This window comes from Microcebus murinus, chromosome 26, assembly GCF_040939455.1.
Source record: "Microcebus murinus isolate Inina chromosome 26, M.murinus_Inina_mat1.0, whole genome shotgun sequence".
Taxonomy (NCBI): domain Eukaryota; kingdom Metazoa; phylum Chordata; class Mammalia; order Primates; family Cheirogaleidae; genus Microcebus; species Microcebus murinus.
The window spans coordinates 18,727,052-18,752,138 of record NC_134129.1 but is presented as its reverse complement, the minus strand read 5'-3'; the positions used below and the strand labels follow the sequence as shown (position 1 = coordinate 18,752,138).

At 35.1% G+C, this 25,087-nt stretch overlaps 1 protein-coding gene across 1 annotated transcript in view; it reads right to left on the bottom strand.

Annotated features, from left to right (window-relative positions):
- COX7B2 (cytochrome c oxidase subunit 7B2) overlaps nucleotides 1–25,087 on the bottom strand; it is a 90,143-nt gene that overhangs the window by 1,164 nt on the left and 63,892 nt on the right. The gene's annotated exons all lie outside the window — the stretch shown is intronic.

Below are 25,087 nucleotides of genomic sequence, written 5' to 3'. Positions count from 1 at the left end.
GATCTTTTTATTGTCTCCATAGTTTTACCTTTCCAGAATATCATATATTTGTAATCAATTCAGACTGGCTTTTTAAAAAGATTTTGTAATATGCATTTAACGTTTACCCCATTTCTTTTCATGACTTGATAGCTCATTTCTTTTTAGTGCTGAATAATATTTCATTATATGGATATATAACAGTTTTTCCATTCTCTTACTAAAGAACATCTTGGTTGTGCCCACATTTTGACCATTATGACTATAAAACTGTCAAATACTATAAACATATTTGTCAAATACATAATTGTCAAAAACTATAAAGTCTGTGTGCAGCTTTTTGTCTGACTATAAGTTTTCAGCTAATTCAGGTAAACTATCAAGGAACATGATTGGTGGATTATATGGTAATATGTTTAGTTTTATAGGAAACTGTTCAAAGTGGCTGTATGATTTTGAATTCCCACCAGCAATGAATGAGAGAGAGTTCCTGTTGTTCCACATCCTTGCCAGCATTTGAAGTTGTTAGCCTTTTGGATTTTGGCCATTCTACTAAGTGTATAGGTTGTTTAATGACATATAATGTCGGACATATTTTCATATGCTTATTTTCCATCTATATACTCTATTTGGTAATGTATCTTTTTCAGACATTTTATCCAATTTTTAACCAGGTTGTTCATTTTCTTATTGTTGAATTTTAAAAGTTCTTTATATATTTTAGATAACAATCCTCAATCATATATATACACATATAGTAAATAATTCCTTCTAGCCTGTGACTTGTCTTGTCATTATATTATGGAATTATCTTTCTATTCTCCTCCAATAGACTGCAGGTTCTCCAATAGCAAGGGATGTAAATTTGTATATAGAGTAGCTGACACAAAAGCATAGAAAGAACTTTTTGAACCAATCTGAAATATAAATGAATACTGATGTTCTTATAAGAAGCTAAAATGAATACTAAGAACAAGTCAAAAATAATGAAATCTGATGTGCATTTCATAATAGTCCAAATGATTTTATTTTTAAACAGATAGATACAAGAAATCTGGAAGCATAAACACATTGAAGAATGCCTTCAATTTCTCTCCCTTTGTGCAACCTGTCAAACAGCGCTCAGTCTTCAGCAATGACATGTGTTAACTCTTGCCCTAATGTGGGCAACACGGAGATAAAAGGGCCTGAGGTCAGTACACATAAACTCATAACTCTTCATTCACTGAGATGCACCAGCTCAGAAGACTTTATCCCCCACTTAGAAGACAAGACCCTAAGGTTCTCTCTCATCGTCTATCCTATGGTAAGTGAGACTCTTCATGATTGTGACAATCAGGGCAGACAGAGGCAAGTTAATTTCTTCTGAAATTCCAAATATTCAAAGATGTTTCCCATTAGTAATGAATTTCTTCACCAAAAGACACCAAGGTTTTAATTAGAATTGAATTCAGACACTAGACTGAAGGTGAAATGGGTCAGGGTACATCAGGTACAGCCTCAAGTCAATATAAAAGCACCTGTGTGACATATTGCTTTCAGTCTTTAGGAAGGCACACAACCAGAGAATAATCTGTGGTAACAGCCATCTTTAGTGGGTCTCGGCTCGTGCCTGCTGCTTTATGATGAATTGATTTCATAATCCTATGCTCATGATGTTAACTCAGATACTTTCTCTCTAGTGACAGTGATTGCATCCCTTAGCTTAGTTCATCCTTGGGTTATTCCCATATCTGTGAAGCTTTTCTTTTCCATTTAGCCCACATTTTCTTGTACCAGTAAGTGTCTATTATTAAGAATTTTCCTCTTGTAACTCCTTCTGTAGTTTGCAGTTGGCATTTCATCCTATAATAAGCAAACGGCAGTCTTTTTGTTCCCTTTCTTTCTTGTTGTAGGCATCAGGCTACATCTGTCTCAATTGCCTTCATATCTACCTTATATCCATTTTTACTTATAAAACATGTGTAAAAACTAAGAACTCACTTATTAGAGGAATTTTCCATATTGTTTAACTCCACATGACATACCTCTATAATAAATTTTGTTTTATTGGTAAATCCTAATCCCCTTACCCAAAGAACTAAAGCTATAGGTCCTAATATCCATATGAGAGCATAAAAAAGGAAACTCAATAATATAATGTAGGTAAAGGAAATGATTCTCAAAGTAGATGCTTTCTGATGAAAACAGACTACAAAGAGATGGAAGCAGACAGATTTCTCTAGGTAATAAGAACAAAGTAAAGGTTCCCTCCTGCCTGTGGCAATAAAATAAAAGAATGTTCTGAATGAATATAAATAGTTAAAGGGAGTGAAGTGTCCTACAAGGATGAAAAGGAAAGATTGATTGTGTCATCTATTTTATACAGTAATCTTGAAGCTTAGTCAGAAAAAAAATAACTAGTAGCAGACCTCAATCTAACTGCAGTAAGGAATTATATAGATTTGAAGCTTCACTGGTAACAATAATTTCAAATCAACAAAGGCCATTAAAAGAAAGCAATAATATGGGAAGAAAACTAACATTTATTGAGTATATACCCATGTGCCAGACACTGCCAGGATTCTCCACATCTGCAAAAATGGTGTGGAAGGGTGATTGTTTAACTCTATTTTATATATAAGAGCAAATAACAGGACAGGATATGAACATGAGTCCTCTGATTCTAAATCCAATGTATTTTTTTTTTAACTATACCATGTTTTCGTATATTCAACACTGAGTAATAGAAAACAAACAATCAAACCAAAAAACATCAGAAAAAACAACATGGTGGCCAGAAATATTAATAGCTCCTTAATTAAAAATGGTTCACTACAGTTTACTATTTATTTACTTAGCAACTACTGTGTGCCAGGGCCTGGGTGTCAGCGGTGCACTGTCTACACTCAAGAAGCTCATGGTATAGTGAAGAAATAGTCATTGCTCTGAAGGAGGAGATAGTCTAGAGATGAGCACAGGTGCCTCTAGTCCACAGAATAGGGAAACATTTCAACCTGAGGTTCTAGAAGTGGTTTTAGAAAAGATGATACCTAGGCTAGGTCTTGAAAGATGATTTAGAAATAAAAAGAGCCAAATAAAAAAAAAAACTGGGAGAAAAAATACATAGACAAAGAAGCAAAAGCATACACACAGGGCAGTCTAGTGAGCTCAGTAACACTAGGTAATAAGTGTTGAAGCAGCAAATGCCCAACAGATGAGCCTGGAGAGATGAGAAAAGAAAGGGCAGCATATTGAGAATTTTATATGCCTTGCTGTATTATTTAGACTCAATTCTACAGGTCACTGTTCCCTATAATTGCATAAACGTTCTCAAATTCACAGTCTTTTCTATAAGTTAACAATGAGAATTTTTAATTGTTTTTTTACTTTCACATTATAAGAAAATAATAAGAGACCTGGATGATGTAGCTTATCAACTTCCATTGTTTCTGTTAATCTTTGTTCTGCATTTTGGTTATACTGGTATATAACAATTGTTTGGGTAAATGCAGAAAGAATGGATGCAGCTTTCATATTTAAATAAAGTGTTTATGCCAGTAATAAAGAATTAGAAGAATCAAGTCATACCACAGCTTACTACATAACACAGATATGTGAAAATAAAATAACTATGGACACTAAAAGCAATGTTACAGTTTTAGGACAATATTAACTGTCACGTTGAATTAATATGATAAATTTGAATTTTCTTTATTGGATTGTTTGGTTCATTTTTTGTTTTTTTAAAACTGTTTTTTTGTTTTCAATTTCATCATATTATGGGGTTACAATGTTTAGGATACACAGATTGTCTTAGGCCCACCTGAGTCAGATCTTAAAGCATGTCCATCCCCCACATGGTGTGCACTGCACCCATTAAATGTGAATATACCCTTCCCCTCCTCTCCCCCCTATCTGCCCAACATCCAGTGAATGTTGCTACTATATGTGCACTTTAGTACTGATGAGTTAATACCAATTGGCTGGTGAGTACATGTGGTGCTTGTTTTTCCATTCTTGTGATACTTCACTTAGTAGAATGGACTCCAGCTCTATCAAGGATAATACAAGAAGTGCTAGATCACCACTGTTTTTTTTTGTGGCTGATTAGAAGAACTCCATGTGTCTTGGTTTTATAGTTGCATTAAGCTTTCAACATAAAGAGGGTCAATTTGGTTTCATGTTTAGACACATGTAAGTGATTTTACAATAAAATAATGTAAGATGGTGTTAACACAAGTGATATGAAATAAACTATTTCCCCTTTAAAAAGATTCCACACATAATCCAAGTTTTAGAAACATTCCTATAGGTGAGGAGAAAGTACTGATTGGTTAATCTGGAAAATCACTTCACAAAGAAAATTTTTAGGTGGAGAATGGATGGGGAAATGGCAAAATATTGCAAAAATGTTAAGATGTTAGTTAAGTATTGATTAAGTACATATAACAGAGACAGAAAGGAGATAGAATTGTGAAATATTAGAAAATTAAAATATGACTGATATAGTAAATAAGTTACTCTAAGTAAATTGAGTATTTCATTCATTTAACCTCTAGGTTGACTTCACTCAAAATCTCTGTCCCAATTTCCATTCAAAATCAGCAGACATTGACAGTGTAGCTTGTAGATGACCCTAGGGAATCAGAGTTGGAGAATCCAAGCACAAAACACAGAAAGGTAAAAGTACACATAATTGAGGTATTCTATGAATAAGCAGGTTTAGATACTTAAGTAGGATAAGGAGGAGAGATCCTGAAAGGATTTTCTATAGGACCCTAAAAGGAAAAAAAAAAAAAAAAACTTTGTCCAGTCTAAGTATAGCCTTATACGAACCAAACAATGATCCCCTTAGCTTTGATATAGGCCTTCTCATTTTAAGAAGAAAATAGGAAATGGTGTCCTAGATATTCCTCTTAAATATGTCAGAGAAAGACAAGGCTCAAGAGGGGATTAAATGTATTACATATCAAAGTTTCCCAATCTGGACACGACTGAAATTTTGATTCAAATGATTCATTTTGGGGGAGACAGGAAAGAAGTATTCCTGTGCATTGTACGATGTTTCGTAGCATCCCTTCCTCTACCCACTAAATACCAGCAGTATCACCCCTTGGTTTTAGCATGATAAATATCTCTAGACATTGTCAAATGTTATCTGGGTGCGAATCGTCCTCAGTGGAGAGTCACTGCTGTATCTACAGCAGGGCATCTCCTATCACTTCTCCAACAATGAACGACATCATTCTATTCAACACAGAAGGCAACTTAAGTTATAAGAAAATAAATTCTCTCATTCCCTACCATGGGATGAGAAAAGGTTGCCTATCAACTGTTTTTTTCCTGAAGTAATCTCAATATTTAAAATGTTGTGTGATATAACTTAGATGAATCACTTTATGTATTTGGGCATTTGCTTCCTAACAAAAAAAAAAAGAAAGAAAGAAAAGTCGAACTAATTTGTTTTTTCCCTAACCGGCCTGATCCTAAGAGTCATCTGGAATCTTTATTATGAAATGTAGATTTCTGGGCTCTTTATTAAATGTATTGTAACAGAGTATCTAAGGGAGTAGCCTGAGAATCTGTATTTTTTAAGCAAGTTTTCAGGAGAGTCTTATTATCAGATATGTTTATAGAACACTGAATCAGATAATCTCTAAGGTACTATCCAGCTCTAACACTCTAGGCCTCTCGAAAGAGAAAAACATTTTAGGAGGACCGTTTATTCTTTTAGGCCATTGTAAGAGTACAGTAATAATTGAATTCCCTACCATGGTAATTTAGAAAGCAGTACCTGAGTGACCTGAAAGAGTTATAGGGACCCCCTGGGAATAAGTTAGTCAACAGAAACATTTGGAAGCATTTAAGAACATTAAAATCACTAATAACACTGGTGTTTTGCTGTATAAATGAAAGGTATGCTTTCAAAGCTACGGCTCCTGGACAACATTATTCAATTGAAACACCTTCATTTCCACCTACTTTTATTTCTACTCTTCTTTTTACAGCTTCAGAATACCAATGCAAAATAAGAAACAATAAAAAGGCAATTTTCCTGAAATGAAAATGCACATAACCTGCAGTGTCTCCAGTTCATTTATGTATTTGTCAGAAGACTATGATGCTCAAGGAGAGATTAAGTGTACACAGTGCCAAGTGTCTCCAATCACAACCACTTAAGCGTTCAGCCTTTCATAACAGGAAATATGGGGACCCTGAAAGAAGCACTGCTGCTGGTGGAAATGCTGAACAATGGTTCTATTTTATACGTAATGGCATCATCTCTTGAGTCACTGAATTGATGGGTAGTACAGCCATTTGCTTAAGGCTGTGCTTTATGTCACTTTATTAAGCCGAAATAGTTGCATAAATGGATGCTACCTGAACAAATATAAAGGCAGATTACAGCAGTGAATTGTTATGCCAGGAAGAGAAACAACAGAGTAGACAAAGAACTTGCAAGTTGGAATCTTCAAATGCCGTATGTTGCCTGAAGAGTAAAGGGATATAAAGTATGAACTCTCCCTCCCTCTTCCCATGGTCAAAGTCTAAATTAACAGACCATTTCTACACCATACGGAGTGCTGAAAGTGTTCAGTAATGCCCACCCTGGGAATAATCACAGCGTTCATTGAAGCAATTTCTCTTACGGAGTTGATCAAATTAATGTGGTTCACTCATTAAGCACCCATAATATTTTCTTTAGTCACAAAGTTCTTTCAACTACATTCATTGTTCTTTCCTATCTGAGTATAAGAAATAACAAAACAGTAACAGATTGAGGGCTTTTGTGCAATAATTCTTACTTTGTTTGCTATTAAACTTCAAGCAGGCCCAGCACGTTTCCTCAAAGTGGATGTCCATGTTATTTTTATATTCCATCTTTCAAACATTGGAAATAGGTGACCCTGCTATTTCGGGGAATGTATTAAGTGTTATAAGGTGGGCCACTATGGTTATTCTCAAAAGACTTCATGTTAACTACAATGCATGGCTCACAGCTTGCTGTACAGTCAAGACCTGCTAGAATAGTCTATTTCAGTGGCTCTCCCAAGTTAAAACACCTGGATAAATGCACAGCATTTCTCCAACCAAATCTGGGAAAGGAAAGAGACCATAATTACAATGAATTCTAGAAACCCTAAAAAATTTTATTTATAAAAGATATGGAGTCATCACAAGACATTAAGGATGTGAGTTACATGTTCAAATCTGCAGTTCAGATATTATGCTGGTACAGGTGTAGAGAAAGGTTTGCATATGAAAAAGACTGTACTCAAGGGAAGGTGGCTACGGGACTATTGCAAAAATTCCAGTGAGAAATAATACAGACTGGAATGTGTACAGTTCAATAATTAAGGCCTCAAGATGTGCTAGTCCTTTGGTGTAGTCATCATATTTTTGCATCCAATTCTCAGCTTTGTAAAACAAGACCATGATTCCTTTGCACAGGTACCTGAAAATGACAAGCCTCTGAGAATCCATGCCATGCCAGTGGAACTCTCAGAATTCATATAATCTGGAATGTAGGAATTTATTTCATTAACTTTTAGAAAAGTTCCATTTCAGCGACTGGAATACATAGACTATCTCTTAGTTTTACTAGCTTGACACTGATTCCAATTATAAAGTGACCTTATATCAGTACTTCCCAAAGTAGATGCTGGTGGGAGTTACTCAAAGAACAGTTCTAATGTGTCATCTAAGTTTTGGGAAATACACAGCTATGTAGCAAAGTCAAATTTTCTTTATTGAAGTATTTTTCAAACTCCTATTGTGCTAATATACACACTAACTCTCTAAAAGGAATGGTACATGGTGCTCTCCAAACTTAGCTGAACATGCCATGGTTTTGCCCATCTGAAGCATATTTCCATGTTAGTGTTTTCCAGAACACACTTACAGGAACACCAAAGGATGCCTCTGTGTTCTCAATGCTGTTAAATTTCCACTGGCTTAATGGCTCCAGGAGGTACTTCACAAACTAAATCATTTCCTTATGGGAAATTTAACACTGACTCAAGGAGTGTATATAGGGTGTGTGGTAAGACCAGTCTGTCTTAACAACACTCATAGTGGCAATTAAGTGTAGCCTTCATTATGTGATTCCGACTTCTGCAATTTTAATATTTGTGCAGATGTTTCTCTCATTTCTATATCCACCTTTATTTATTAAAGACTCTTTGAATACAAAGATTGCATGATTCCACAGCGGCCATTAGAATTGCATCAGCAACCCCTCATTGCATAATTTGAAAGTTTCATTTAAGCCTTGAAATGAAAATGTACAAGTCATTTCATTTCTACCTTTAATCTAAGTATGTCACTGAAATATTTAAGTAAAAGTAAACATTAAAATGTTTAACTTTTAGATATCGAAGACTTTTAATTTTAAAAGAGACATTTGCCAACTGTTTCCACTTTGCAGAAAAATTGTTTTCAATTACTAACCAGAACTTAGGCCAACAAGGGTCCAGTGCAGAAGTTAATTTTAATAAAATTCCAATTTCAGACCAGATTATTTAGCACTGCAAAGTAATCCTTTTTTCCTTATTTCTGAGATCTCCAGATTTTTTATTTCCAACTTAGACTATCTCTGTGCTCCTAAATATACCTGTAAATTCACCCTTTATGAGTAAGGCTTTGTTACTGCCATCACCTGGACAACTTATGGAGCATTTGCAGAGAAATTTCATTTGATGAAAAGAGCACTTCACAGCCTTGAAGTAGTCAGTGTGAGCACTCGATAGGTTGTTATATCAGGCTTGCATTTTCAGTGTAATTTTTCTTCTTTTCACATGCATAAAATTTTGGACAATTTTTGAAAACTTTTAACAAGATGTTGTCCTTTTACCTTTCTTTTTTTCCCCTTGGATTCATTATTTATAAGTGAGAACAACTGGCCAGAGGGGCTGACTTTGGTAAACTGATTTTTTCCCCCTTGTAGATGCCTCAGCAGAAAGCGCGAGACAGGATGCACTTTGCCAAACCTTGGGGCACCGTGCTTGCTTTGGTGAACTGATATTTTATTTTTTATTTTGTATTCCTGAGGGAAGGATGCTAAAGAAAAAAGCAAGCCTGAAAGACATTACTCATTTAAAAACATACAACAAAAATTCAGAATTTCTTGTTTTGCAATCTTAAAATTTCCAATTAGAATTCTAGTTTCAGAGAGGTTATTAGGCTTCAGTTTTTCTTTCTCAAATCTAATGAAGTCTAAAATTTCATAGGCTAGAAGGGCATTTTTAAACTAAATTGGCATAACTCAACATTAGAACCTTTTTTAATTGCTAAAGATTTCTATGCAAATAGGCCGTAATTTTTATACAGCATATACAATTTATACAGCTTAGAACTGTTGCTGATAATGGGTTTTCTTATATAGATAATGTATTGGATTACATTTTTCAAGTCAAAATCATCAGATCTGAAAGACCCACAGATCACTTTAAATTTTCCTTTAACAAACTTTTGGTTACTGGCCATTCTTGACTTGAAACAATAAATATATGTTGAGGAATAACATGGGTAGAAATAAGAAGGTAAATAGGAGATAGTAAATATTAATACATAGACCCCTATAGTCCTTTCCTAGGTTCACATTCTAATTGAAGAAGTGGAGAACTAAACTCATATATGTATTTTTCTAATACAAACTAATTATAAGAGAGGTGCAAAGATCTAAGTCTGGAAGAGTTAAGGGTCTCAGGTCATTTTCTTTCCTCCAGAATCAGGATATTGACTGAGTGGAAGATGGGGATGCTGTTACCAGAGGTAGATGGAATGAATATTGTACCAGAGAAAAAAAAAAGAAAGATCTTTACTATACAACTATAGGCTCAATTGAGGGTGGGAGTGGAAACAAAGGTTTATTCATTAAGTGACATGGAACAGATTCTCACTTATTCATTAAGTGACATGGACTAGATTCTCTCTAGTTACTACCACCTCTAACATTCTGTTTCTATATCTAAAGTTTCAAATAAACGTGTTATATTGCCCCAGAGAAGGACTCAAGGCTAGGGGCAATCAGGACTGTGTGAATATGGGAACATGCACATTCCTTTTTCTGCAACATGTTTCAACAACTAAAAGTTGGCCTTTCAAGGTTTTTACTGCATGAAAAAATCCTCTGGAAAGCCCTAGGTCCTATTATGTGAGTGTAGCCTGCCTAAGCACTGAAGTTACGAATATGGATGAGAATGGTGCATTCCATGGATGAGAATGAGCATTCCAGGAATGCTCAGTTAGCAGAAGAGACAGGTAATCATAAGGCTTCAGTATGGAAAAAGTTATAACAGATATGATCAGGGTACTATGTCACCAAAAATAAGAGGCACCTTTCCCATCCAAAAACCCCATGAAAAGCTTCCTGGAGTAACTGATGCATAAGCTAAGACCTCAAAAAGGCTCAGTCAGATGGAAAAAAATGGGGGTTGGAAGGTTTATTAGAGCTTTTCTTTACCTAACAAGGATAAAATTGAGTTTTGAAAAACTTCTCCTTTAAAGGTAACCTTCAAGTCCAATCATATATAAATCAAGAGAGTCTCCTTTAATGTCAAATTCCTAACAATAGCATATGTAATGGCGGTACATAAACATTACATTGGGATAAAGCTCCTTCTGGCTTTTTGCCAATGCTATAATACATTTTCATCTTGATTGAACATCATATTATAATAACCATAAAAATTTGTTTTTAATGTTACTGTGAAATAATAGCAGACAAGCCTCAGAGACTTCTTGGAGAACAAATGTAATTTATAATACCGGAAACACACAAAGTTAAGCTAGTTAGAATCTAATTATGCTTAGAATTAACAATATCCAAAGCAGAGCCATTTACTTCAGAGTTGATGATATTGCAGCATCACCTATAATTTTATAATTTACATCAAAGAACCAAAAAGAATAACTAAAACAATTTTGGAACCAATACCAAGAAAATCATAAGCACATGATTCACTGGACTCAAGTGAATCATGGGATTCACTTCCATGGGACTGGACTCAAGCTAACTGACAAAGGTATCCCCTACATATGCCTTATAGCTATTGTCACACATTACCTTAAGTGCCTATAAGTGATCACTGCCAAGATATTGGCAAAGTCCATAAATACTGATATATGTCCACCAGCTAGGCAATGCTGAGAATTCACTATATTAAAAAAGTCATTAAACTGCAGAAAATAGTTTCAGAACTACAAAAAAATAATACTTTAAGCCCAAACAGCAATTTTTACTGCATGAATTGTAAACAGTGTAAGAATATTATTAATACATAATGGTGGAGGGCAAGATGAAAGGACAAAGACATTGCCCATGGAAAAAGGGATCCAGGCTCAGACAACTACTCCAAGAACCCTGGCCATTTTCTGAACTTTCAGTAACTTTTCTTTTACTTCATCTAGTTTCCACTCCATTCTGTATAAATGGGTAGTACAAAGGTCAATGGCCCAAATGAACATTTTAGATTACTTTTCTTTACTTTTCACTGAAATAATATTAATGATGCTTCCCTCCTCTGGAAAATCTCTTTCATTAGCTTCTATAATATTCTCTTAGTATTCTTCCTATCTCTATGTCTATTTTTCTTTTACAAACTTTTTTTTTTGTAAACAAAGAACTCATCTTCCTCTAACAGGCCCTTAGAGTTCTTCATAGCTCAGTCGTAAGTTCTCCTCTATTTTTACTTTTTGTGCTCTAGGTATTCCCAACTGTACTAATAAATTTAATAATCATGGATGATTAGATGACTCCCAATTCACATTCCCACAAACCCTCTTCTTAGTTCAAGAGAAACAGCACATTAAACTGCTTTCCTACCATCTTTTCTAAGATAGTTACAAAGGTGTCTACAAATCAATAGGCCTAAGTCTACAACTATGCCCTTCTACTCTCAAGCTTGGTCCTTACAAGTATTTCTCACTCCAGTAAACAGAACCTCCATCAATCCAGTTGAGGAAGTTAAACTTAAAAATAATTCTAAATACCTTAAGCTCCCTCAAAACATTCAATATACCATTGGATAATTTTTCACCTCAAAAAAGTCTCAAATCTACTACCTTTTCTCTATCCAAACTGCCTCCATGATAGTCCCAAATTCTCTACATATGCTTTAAGTGGTCTTCCCACAATACTTTTTCCATTCATCACCTTACATTTATTTTCCCAACCTGTTAAAAAAGTGATCATCTACCTGACTGGATGCTCCTGCCTTTAAAAAGAATATCACCAGTCTTGTTTTTATGCAAAAAAAAATATGCCAAAGTGCCTAACGACAGAGTAAGGACTCCCCTGATCACATGTTCTTATGTCTGCATTCTATTTAATTCCACATATTGGACATAATACGTTTAACAATTTCTTTATTATAATTATACCACCTAGTACTAAGACTCTCTATGTCCCCAAACCTACTCTATCTATAGAGAGTGCGGAGGTTTACAAAAAAAAAAACCTGACAATGACAATGGTTGAAAGGTAAAATTGTTTTTAAGTCAGGACATAGTAACACTCAACAGTTTCTCACTGCTTTTTAGATAAAAACTAACAACTTTGATATGACTGCCTCAGTTTGCTCAGGCTGCCATAACAAAATGCCAGAGACTGCATGTCTTAAACAATAGAAATTTATTTTCTTACAGTATCTAGAGGCTGGGAAGTCCAAGATCAAGGTCCAGCAGGGTTGTTTCCAGTGAGGGCTCTCTTGATGGCTTACAGATGACCACCTTCTCACTGTGCCCACACATAGTGGAGAGACATTGCTCGCCCTGGTGTCCTTTCCTCTGCTTATAAAGACATCAGCCCTTTCAGATTAGGCCCCGCCCTTATGACCTCATTCAACCTTTATCACCTCTTCACAGATCCTATTTCCAAATACAGACACATTAGGGGTTAGGGCTTCAATGTATTGATTTTTTTTGGGGGGGGGCACACACGTGCATTCCATAACAATGATCTACAACCTATGAAACTTTCCTGGCCCTTGACCAATTAATCAGTAACATCTCACACAAATCTCCTATTCACTTTCTACAACCCAATTACAGGTGACACTCTTTCAGTTTCTGGAATGCTTATTACTTCTCTCCACTGACTTTTCTGTTCTGTTTCTTCTCACTTCACATAATCAATTCCAGCTCAAATTGTTCACAGGAAGTTATTTATGCCCTTTCATTATTGTCTGAACTCCTTAAAGGCAAAAAATTAGGTCTATGACATGCATCACTTAAAATTTTGCTAAGACATGCATATGAATTTGTTCACTGTTGGTGATTCTGTGCCATGTCATTTAGTGAATGTTTTCATGTCTACTTTAGAATCCATTTCTTATACTAACATTTAATTTTCTTTTAATTTCTATCAGAAAACATGGATATTATCTTCATTTTAGAGCAGATACAACAATATTTTTATGCTATATTATTTGTCATTTGAGTATTTACTGAAACAGTAGTGGAAAAACAGATGTGTTCTCTGCCCTCAAAGAACTTAGTCGTGACCCTATACTATTATGGTATTTAATATGCTGTATAAAAATACTAAGTGTTATAGAAATGGAAATAAAAATATGATTTTATTTTGCCTGGGCGGGATAGACTCCTCTGAGGAAAAGACATTTAGGGTGAGACCAGACAATGATTAGAAATTTTCCATAGCAGAGAATGAAGAAAATTCTAGGCAGAACGCTCAGCACCCGTGAAGGCCCTGAGATGGAAAATGACCGGGAAACTAGGAAATGGAGGGAAGCGGCACCAGTAAGTTAGGAAGGGTCAACAGGAGCCAGTGACGCAGAATCTTTCAGGCCTCCAAGCAATTTTGAATTTTATTTGTAAATACAGTATTTCATTATAATTTCTTTATATAAGCATTTCTTATAATATTGTTCTATAAGAACTGAGGTGACATTTATTCAACCAGAATTCAATGAAACATTTTCTATAGCAATTAAGATAATCTTTTTTATATATGGTGCTTTCTAATCTTACAAACAGACATATATGGCATAGAAAACTTACAGAAGAATGTCATTCACATGGCCCTTAGAAAGAGCCAGTTTCTCTTTCAATTAACCATTACCTCAGCCATATATTTGGCAGGAGTTGGATGATAGTCAATTCATGTCTCTGCATACTGGCAAGTAGCTAAAGTGCAGAGAGTCTGCACGTGCTTTTTATTGATGAAAATGTGATATATTTCCATCCTCAAAAGTGCAGGTAACAAAGCTGATATGGCATAGGGAAAAGAATAAAGAGACACCCAGTCTACCTCAGCAAAAATGTAAAATATAAGAACAACTATGAATAAGTCCAAATCTCTCTCACCAGAATGTTTTTGATTAATATTTCTATTTGTAGTAATGCAGCAGGATATATTATATAGAAACACACACACACAAAGTAGAGGTTTAGTGATGAAGAGACTCAAGAAATAAGCACAGGAGAGCAGCCAGCATTCATTCTAAGAGCATTTGCCCAAAAAAGTAAACTCGAACTTCAGTTTTCATGCATAAAAAACAAGAATCAAAGCTCAGACTTGTCCAAGATAGGAAATCTATCTTCTTAAAATGGAGATCCCAGTGGGTTATATCATCAGAGAAAGGGCAGGCCATAAATAACCCACTTTGCAGAAAATCACAAGAAAAACTAATTTTCGAACTTAAAACTGCCTAGAGGGGCATTGGCATTAAGATTGTGGAACCTCAAACTGGCCCACCTACAGGTTTATAGCACAATTTCACACTGCCTAGACAGTCTGAAAGCCCTCAAACTGAGAATATAACTTATGGAGTTCTTAGACTCACAGAAGTAAATGCAAATCCTCTCTGGAAGAACACACTTCTATCCCAGATCTCAGAGAAATACCACAATTAAAAATATAACAAAAATGAAGAACTCAAGGACCAAAGCACCAAACACAGAGAAACAAGGTACCACAGCAAGAACCGGAAGAAAAATAGAAAAAATAGACTCACAAGTACTTCAGATAGAATTATCAAAGACATACTATAAAAAAATGTTAATATAATGAGTTTGTTTACCTTAAAATATGTTCTATGAACAAGAAACTACAAAGAATGCCTAAGAAGACTAAAAGAGGATCCAAAAATGTTTCTAAAAATTAAATAATTAAAATTTAAAAGTCAATGAATGGATTTAATGGCAGATCAGTCACAGCTGAAGAGAGAATTAGTGAACAAGGTTAAATCTTAGGTAGTTATTCAAAATTCAGCAGAGAAACAAGGAAAAAATACAAAAAAGCATTTGATGTGTTCAGATGCCTAGAAGAGAACTCATAATCACACTGGTGAGTACACAGGGCAGCAAATTATAGTAAAATATGTCTTCCAAATTGGCCTCTTAAAAACTTCCTCCTCCTTTTGACCTTTAAAAACCACTCTGGCGTTTAATTGTTTGTTCACCTGAGTTGGCTGCAAATCAAACACAAGAAAACTTCCTGAAAGGCAGATGAGCTACTTACATAGCAAGCTAAGTGTTCTTTTAGCAGGGCCTCAGCTCTCCCTCAATCAGAACGTTTTTAGGTGAGTAGAAGCAGCTTTAAAAAGAGTGCTATGAGAGTGGAAGCCACAGTCCCTGACACACAGCCCCTGTTCTATCTGCACAATCTGCTTGTCAGCAAAACCAGAGGCAGGGCGCCACCTAAATGGCAGCATCTGGAGCGCAGTGCGGTTTCCTGCTGTTCCCACGCAGCCAAGGTATCCATTAAAGAGCTGGCACAGCTTCCAGAGGCACATTAGAAATGGCCTTTACTAGATACACAGTCTCCTCTTCCTTCCACATATAGATGATATTGCTTTAATTGGTCAGTCATTCCTACTGTGTTCGCCTGGTCTCAGGGCAGGTGAGAGTGCTAAACTGTTCCTGCCGATGTTATGGTAACATTCTCTCTTGCTAAGGAAGCATTAAACATAACTAGGCTGCGAATGCACTTTCCAGAGATTATTACTTCCTTTTACTATCTCATGTCTGAAATCTGAAAGTTTGGACTCAATATCTCACGCTGCTTGAAACTCAAAGGTTCACTGCTTTGCTCCAGGGAAATATAGATCTCTGCTGGCCAACATGATGAATTGCTTTTTGTTATGTCCTTCTCAGACCTTTGGAAGTACCAGGGATTAAAAATCAAGAGAACTCATGAGAAATCAAAAATTCTAACTATGGGTCAGAAGTTGTTGAGATGAGTGAATTCTAAGAGACCTGAAAATCCCACCAGCCATTAAGTCACTTTACTGGTCTCTTTAATCATGACTATCATCTATCCACCTACTGTCTTTCTCTTTTTTTAACCACTTGGTTAAGACTGTAAATAATCATATACACAAGATCCAGGAAATTCTAGTTTCAGCTCTGCAACTTTATTAACTATGTAACTTGGAAGAAGCTGCAAACTTTTCTTGCTCCATTTTTCTCATTTATATATATATATATATGTGTGTGTATATGTATGTGTGTATATATATATATATATATAAAGATAATAGTACCTATTGTAGTCTGAGAAGAAATGGCTCATAATAGGTTTAATGAGAATAGAAGTAGGTGGCAATGGAATATAGTATCCAGCAAAGACATGAAAGTGATTAGCTCTATCACTGCATATGCCAAACTGTATTAATAGTGCTTCTCCCCTATTTTTCTACTTAATCATAAATTTATTGAGAATAGAGACTCTTCTATTCATAGTTGAATTCTTATCACAAGCGTCCCTTGCATATAAAAGTTTTCAATAAATGTTTTCTAAGTAAATGAATGACAGAGTTAAGTCAAAATAAGTGTGCAGCTATAGAGCCATATTAAAGAAGCCAAGGTAATGGGGGAGTAAGAGGAAAGCTGTGTATTAAGGATTTCATTTGTCATATCAGTTAAAGGGAAAAATGTATCTATATCTATTTAGAGATATATAGACAAAGATATATGTAACTGTTTGCCTCAATTCTCTTTCTATAAAGTGTATAACTTCATGATCTTAGAGGAAAAGATATTTCTTATTTCTCCATTTTTGTTTGTGTTCTTTATGTTAGATGGTCTTATAGCAGACCCAAGGAGAGAATTCTATTCCTACTAATGGACATTCAGCTGTTCTAGCTGGCTTTAGAAATTTCTTTGAAACGTTTTCCAGGGGACTGCATTTAAATTTTCATGCACAAAATAAGGTCTGCCATTCTGCTCCTGACCATTTCTATCAGGTTCATGCATATGTTCATAATTCAGCCAAATTTAGCCCTTATTTTATCACACTTATAAGCTTACATAACTATCTCCTCCCTCCTGCCAAATGGATTACATAGTTCATGAACTAGAGAAAGAAGAGATCTGGCACAAGGCAGGATGGACTGTATGTTCTACATGATTTCTTAAGTGGAAAAACAAAGTTTCAGTTAATGGACTAAGGAATAAACCACCAGGAAATTAAAATATCATTTTTATTTGAAGTTATATCTACACATATGCATGTAATATGAAACATGCATATACCTCTACACACATACACTGAAACAGACAAATGATCAATAACTTTAGCAAAAAATTTATCCCCTTATCCAGTTTTTACTTAAGTTAATAATATTTGAATTTATTCATGTAGCCTCAATATAATTCGGCTACATGAACTACATGAAGGTAATTCAAACTCTTGCAGGGCATTAGGGCAGTCGGAAAAGAGTTTGGAATTAAAAATATGGCCAAGGATAATAAACTCAGGTTAACCTCAATCAGGGAGTAGATAACTATCTACATGGATGATTTAAATTGACCGTAGGCTCCAAACCTACTCCTGTGGCCCCTTCAGAATAGTACAATGGCCCCAGCCTCCAGGCAGTTCCTGAGCCATAGATATCATGTTGGGACTAGTGGACCCAGGCTCTGGGCTTGCCCTCACCGCTCCGGAATCCAATGCAGCCTCTATAGACCAATGACTCAGGCCTTCCCCTGTAGACTTGGGTTCCAGGCCTGGCCTAACTCCAGGCTGTTCACTACAATCCCAAAGCTATAGGCCTGCCTGCCTCAACACCAGACTAGCCCCCATAGCCCAGGCTTTAGATTGGCCTCATGGCCCAGCAATAGGCCAGACCCTGTGTCCCAAGGCATATCACTGCAGACAAAGGATCCAGGCTGGACTCCGTGGCCTCGGGCTCTAGAACCACCCTGTGGACACAGACACCAGGACCATACCAGCATCAGACCAGCCCCTATGGCCTCAGGCTTTTCCCTACAGATGAAGTCTACAGATGAAGTTCCTGTCAAAATGGTATGAAATTGGAAATCACTAAAAGAAGGAAAATTGGAGAATTCACAAATGTGTGAAAATTAAACAACACACTCCTGAACAACCAATGGGTCAAAGAAGAAATGAGAAGGGAAATCATAAAATATCTTTAAATGAAGGAGAATGGAAACACACATACCAAAACTTTTGAGATTTAACAAAAGAAGTTATAACGGGAATTTATAGTGACAGTGTCTATATTAAGAAAAATAAACAATCTAACGTTATACCTCAAGGAACTAGAAAAATAAGGACAAAGCCCAAAGTCAGCAGAATCAATGAAATAACAAAGATGAGAGCAAAAAACAGAAACTAGAAAAGCAGCAGAAAAGGTAAATGAAATTAAAATTGGTTCTGAAAAGATAAATTAAATTCAAAAACTTCTAGCTGAACTAAGACCAAAAAAAAAGAGAAAGAAGGCTCAAAAAATTGCCAATGAAAAAGAACACATTATAGTTCATATGACAGAAATACTATTAACAGTTACACAACAACAAATTGGATAATACATAAGAAATGGATAAATTCCTAAAAAAACAAACAAACAAACAAACAAACAAAAAAACCAATATACCAAGACTGAATTATGAAGAAACAGAAAATCTGAACAGGCCAATAATGAGTAAGAAGATTGAATTAGTAACCAAAATCCTCCCGTGAAAGAAAAGATCAGGACCTTACTTCACTGGTAAATTCTACAAAACATTTAAAAAAGAATTAACACCAATCCCTCTCAAACTCTTCCAAAAAAAAAAAAAAAGAAAAAGAAGAAAAGAAAATGCAGAAGAAGTAGGAACACTTTCAAGCTCATTTTATATCATTGCCCTGATATCAAAACCAAACAAAGACACTACAAGAAAAGAAAATTACAGGGCAATATCCCAAAACATGGATGCAAATATTCTCATCAAAAAACTAGCAAATCAATTCAAGAGCACAATAACAGGTTTGTGTACCATAATCAAGTGGGACTTACCCCCAAAATATACGGATGGTTCAATATATGCAAATCAATAAATAGGATACATCATATTAAGAGTGTTTTTGACAAAATTCAACATCCTGTCATGATAAAAACTCTTAAACTAGGTATAAAAGGAAATGTTTCTCAACATAAGAAAAGCAATCTACAGCAAGACCACAGATAATATCACACTTAGTGATGAAAAGCAGAAAGCTTTTCCATTAAAATGAGGAACAAGATAAGAATGCCCACTATTACCATTTTTATCCAACATAGTACTGGAAGTCCTAGCCAGAGCAATAATTAGGCAAGAGGAGATAATAAAAAGCACCCAAGTCAGAAAGAAAAAAAGTACAATTGTCTCAGTTTGCAGACATAATCTTATATAAAGAAAACCCTGAAGACTCCACCAAAAAACTGTCAGAAATAATGATTTCAGTAACACTGCATGATACAAGGTCAACACGCAAAAATCAGAGGTGTTTCTATACACTAACGATGCACTGTTCAAAAAAGAATTTAAGAATACAATCACAATAGCATAAAAAATAAATACATAAAATACAAAAACATGCATTTAATCAAGGAGGTTAAAAATACACTGTAAACTATAAAACACAAAAAATTTAAAATAAAACTACCATATGATCCAGCAATCACACTTCTGGGTACATATCCAAAAGAAATGAAATCAGTACAGGTTATATATCCATTATCTAAAATGCCTAAAATCAGAGGTGTTTTGGATTTCTGAAGTTTTTCAGATTTTGAAGTATTTGCATTACAGGTTGAGTATCCCTAACCCGGAAATTTGAACTCTAAAATGCTTCAAAACCTGAAAGGTTTTGAGCACTGACATGTTGCTCAAAGGAAATGCTCATTGGAGCATTTTGGATTTTCAGATTGCAGATACTCAACCAGTAAGTGTAATGCAAATAATAATAATAATAAAGCCAAAATCTGAAACACTCCTGGTCCCAATCATTTCAGACAGGGGATACTCAACCTGTACTTACTGGGTGAGCATCCCAAATTGGGAAATCCAAAGACCAACATGAGCATTTAAGTAGAGTGACCACAACATAGCACCTGATCCTCATCTTCACAAAATATCTTTTATTTCAACTTATGCAGGGTTGTTTAGATTTCAGATGATCAAATCATACTGTCCAAACTCACAGTCTTAAACAATAAGATGATTTACTGTTTGGGCTTATTTAATCCAGTAGTAAGGCTACGTATGTCCTGTAAGGAGACAGACACTAGGAAATTAATTTACCTATGGAGTTTGTATGGTGAGCTTTAAATAAGACTTAAAATTTTTTTTTGATTGTTGACTATAAAACATAGAGCACAGACTTACATATCATGAAAACCAGAAAAATAATGGAAAAGTCGATAATGAGCTGAGGATTTGCATATAGATTAGGCAGAAATTTTTTATACTTCAACATAAATATATATATTCTCTGTTCTTTTTAGATCCATGAAATGAGTATGATTTTTAACTGATTTGACTTTATCTTCTACATAGGAACAGAAAAATATTTTTTTTTCCTTTTATAAGGAAAATCCATGGTGTAAGCATGACAAAAAATGAGGACTGATACTAAAGCTTCAGTATTGGGAAGAAATAGGCTATATTAAAAACCATGGTTAACTAGTGAAATCATATTCTTTCCTTTTAAAAGGCAACTGCACTGACTGTTGCCTTGCTGGAATTCGAGCTGGGCTTCCAGATCTAATGTTTTAAGAGAAGATGAATGAGTCTCAATGTAAAATATCCTGATTTTTAAAAGTAGACTTATTGTCTAAAATACAGTGCAGGGCAAACAAAAAAGATCTGGGGGCCAGATTTAGTCTTATAGGCTGCCACTCTGAGACTCTTTTCTAGAGGTATGTTTTAATCAGACAATGGCAGAACTGAATTTCATGATTCAGAGAAAGATGTACATCTATAGTTACTGGAAACATGTGCCTTCCTAATTCCCTTGTTCTGTTATTCTCTTTAGGCTGACCTGAATTTTTGCTGTCAGGCTCTGATTTTCCAGAATCCATTAACGATCTCCAGCTACAAAGTCAGACACATCAGAATTAGCTAGGTTATGCTTTCCGTGATTACTTTTCAGTCAAGAGGTTCACTCTTTTTATCTTTTCAAGAGCTCAAATATCTATTAGTCCCTTTTTGGAAAGTGCCTTAAATTTTTCTAGATGATTCTCTTTGAAAAAGCTATACTCGTTACTTGCCTTGGTCAGTAATACATTTATAACCCATTATCTTAGGATCTGATTTTTCTATGAATGGTTACTTTCAATCATTCTGTGTTGAATTTTAAATTTCCCTAACCTTGTCCTCAAATTCAGAGAAATTATACTAACTCCCTGTCTGACTATCTGGTACTTGTTTTATTAATTTTTCATGCATATCACCAAATTTCCATTCTAAACCTTTTGTGGATAGTCTATGTTGGCATCAAAGTGGGGGACTTAACTTTAAAGGGACAGTGGTATCTGCCCTATCCCTATTTCATTAGTGAACTGTTGTCTGTTTTCCCTAATTTCATGTTCAATGTACTATTTACTGATACTGATGGCTCTATGGACTTTACCCATTGTGTCTCTGTTCTTGTTCTCTGGTAGATGCCTTACTCCTCTCTCATATCTCTATCCATTTTACCTGGACCTCTCCCTTCCCTCAAATCTTATCATTGGTGGATTAAGATTACAGCTGATAATAAACACTCTTGGGAGTGAAAGAATAATTTTTCCTAGGGCTGATCCTGACTCCAAAAGGGAAACCACTTAAATGTATCAGATATTTGACTAAATGTAGTTTACATTTTCAATATACAATTTATAGCAAGTCATTCACTCAGAACATAAGGCACTGTATAAGAACACAGCTTATGCTTACTTTGAAATATAAACAAAGCTATACCATTTAATTTTCAAACAGCTAGTTGATGTTCCATATCTGTGAAATAAAAATTAGATTTCTATAAATTTTGACATTCATATTTATAACTTCAACTACATAATTACCTTGACTCTAGACATCATAATACTGCTTGATACTTAAACATAAATTATGAGTGTACGTGGTTTGCCAGATTCTTTAGTATTATTTAAGATAATGACTAAGAAAAGACAAGTTGTATTTTTTATAGGAAAGAACAAATATGACTTCCAGTATGTTATGAAAAGCATATATTACAAGACTGTATTTTGTAAACCAGAGTAACTGGTTTTCTGGAGCCAAATTTTAGTGTTACAGTCATATATTGTTAAAAGAATCTCTATTCAGTTTGGTGTTCTAATGAAATTACAAAAAGTCATTGTACTTTAGGATGACTTTAAATTTTTCATCATGGAAAGCATAATGCCCAGTTTTTAGCATTTTATATTTCCCTGAAGTATATTTCACATTACTGTGCACTACTTTTATTAGCAAATTTTTTATTGTACAGTGATAAATATATTGTTTAAATGTTTTTGTCTAATTGGGTCATACTGCAATGAACAGCCCCCTGCATTATGTATGGATGTATAATGAGAAGCTTCTAAATAAAGTATTTTTTCCATGTACAAGTGTTACAGCAGCAAGATACATAGACAGCCAAAATCTTCCATTATTTATGATGTCTGCAAGAACAGTAGATGGGCTTCAATGGGACTAAAGTATGACAAATTAGAAGAGAACTTTAGACACAGACTTTGGCTCAATGAAAAGAGGATTATAAATATTAAAGCTATCCGACAAGAAAAAATACATGCTTGGGACATAGTGAGATCCCTGTTATGAGATGTGCTCAAAGAGGGCCAATGTTGAAGGAAAAATGCAAATGGTAGGTAAGACAGTGGCCAACATTATTTCCAATTCTCTGTCAAAAGGTAAAATGTGAATACTTGGAAATTTTGGAAAAGACAGAATATTTAAACTGAAGAATATTTATCCAAACATATTTATTGTATAATAGGAACTTTTCTGTTCCCTGAAGATAAACCAATGAATAAGTCATACTTCCTGACAACATACAATTATAGGCAGTGTGAAATGCATACACCCTTGATTCTATACAAGTATGGGGAAACAGAAGATTATCTAATAGACAGAAAGGGCCCATGCTTGAGGCATTAGGAAACCAGGGGATTCCCCCTGCCAAAAAAGCTACGTTTAAAGGAATTTGCATGCAATATTTCAAAATAGTCATGATGGCAAAAACATAACTTTTAAAACTTATTAATAGCATTTACCATTTCCTTCTAAGGTGTTTGGACTAGATTCCCACAACCATGACGGGCCACTAAGGAATTTTAAGCCAGAGAGTAGTCTGATTTCATTAAATATATATAGAGAAAGACAATTCCATACGCGATGTGAAGGAGGACAGACCAGGAAGCAAGATTACTATTATAATAAACTCATTGGGAATTAAGAATTTAAAGTAGTAGCAGTGGGAACACAGAGAAGAGGAGAAGACCAGGAAATACTAGCTTCTCTAGGATTTTGTGACTGATTAGTCATAAAGAAGAAAACTTAAAAATTTATAATCCCTCTTGGATTTCTCCCTTCTTTCTCCAGCCATTTTATTTCAGCAGCTGAAGATGGAGCAATAAAAAAAAAAAAAAAAAAAAAACTTGGGCTTTTTCTCATATCCTCGAGGAGCTTAGTAAAGACAGTGAACTTTCCCCTTACTTAGAACTTGCAAAAGCAGGATAGATCTCCAACAATTCTATCCCATAGGCTCAGGGCTTTCCTTGGTCACCATAAACTACCTAGTTTAATGTAAATGTGCTGTAGACTATTTTCCTCCTCTTAACCTATGTGGCAAAGCACATAACTGGCCATAGATGGCAGTAAGATGGTTCTGGACAACCTTATTTTTAAGTCAACATCCCAATTTCCTCTTACTATTTTTGCCCTTCCACTGGATGCATATTAAACATAAATCCTTTAAAGATGCATCATCCAGAGTGAATATGATGTGAATGTGTGTTAATAAGCTTATGGCATAGAAAAATGCTAAGCCCTATACGGAACTGCGGATACTAAACTGTCTTAAAAATGCATTTTATAGTTGTAAGAGTAATTTTAACATGTTTAAATAAGGGGGCAAACATGAATAATTTATACAATTAGTCTATTGTTACGGGACCCCTACTGCTGTGCACAAGTCTCTACCATCTACTAGGCTGAAAGACAAAGTCATGTAGTAGCTCCCTTAGTGTCCACATGATTGAAAATCAACTATTTTCAAAAATTATGTTTAATGTGTCAAAATACATTGATTTGGAAGTGATCTTTTACTGAAATTCATACCTATCCCATGGTCCAAAGAAAGTCTGAGGAACACTTCAGTCAACTGGGAGACCAAGCACATGTTTAATGTGTCAAAATACATTGATTTGGAAGTGATCTTTTACTGAAATTCATACCTATCCCATGGTCCAAATAAAGTCTGAGGAACACTTCAGTCAACTGGGAGACCAAGAAGAGTTCCATTAGAGTTTAAAAGGGCACATATCTTCATTAGCTGTTATTAGCTATAAAATACCATGGACTAATGTGCTTAAACAACAGTCATTTATTTCTCTTAACTCTGACGGTTAGGAAGTCTTAAGATCAAGCTGCAGGCAGATTTGTTTCTGGTGAGGGCTCTCTTCCTGATTTGCAGATGGTCACCTTCTCTCTGCATCCTTACATGGTGAAGAGAGAGAGTTCTGGTCTCTCTCCCTCTTTTTGTAAGGACAACACTCATCCTATCATGGAGGCCCCACCCTCATTACTTCATCTAAACCTAATTACCTTTCAAAGGCCCCACACCTCCTAACACCTTGGGGGTTAGGACTTCAACAGATGAATTTGGGGGAGA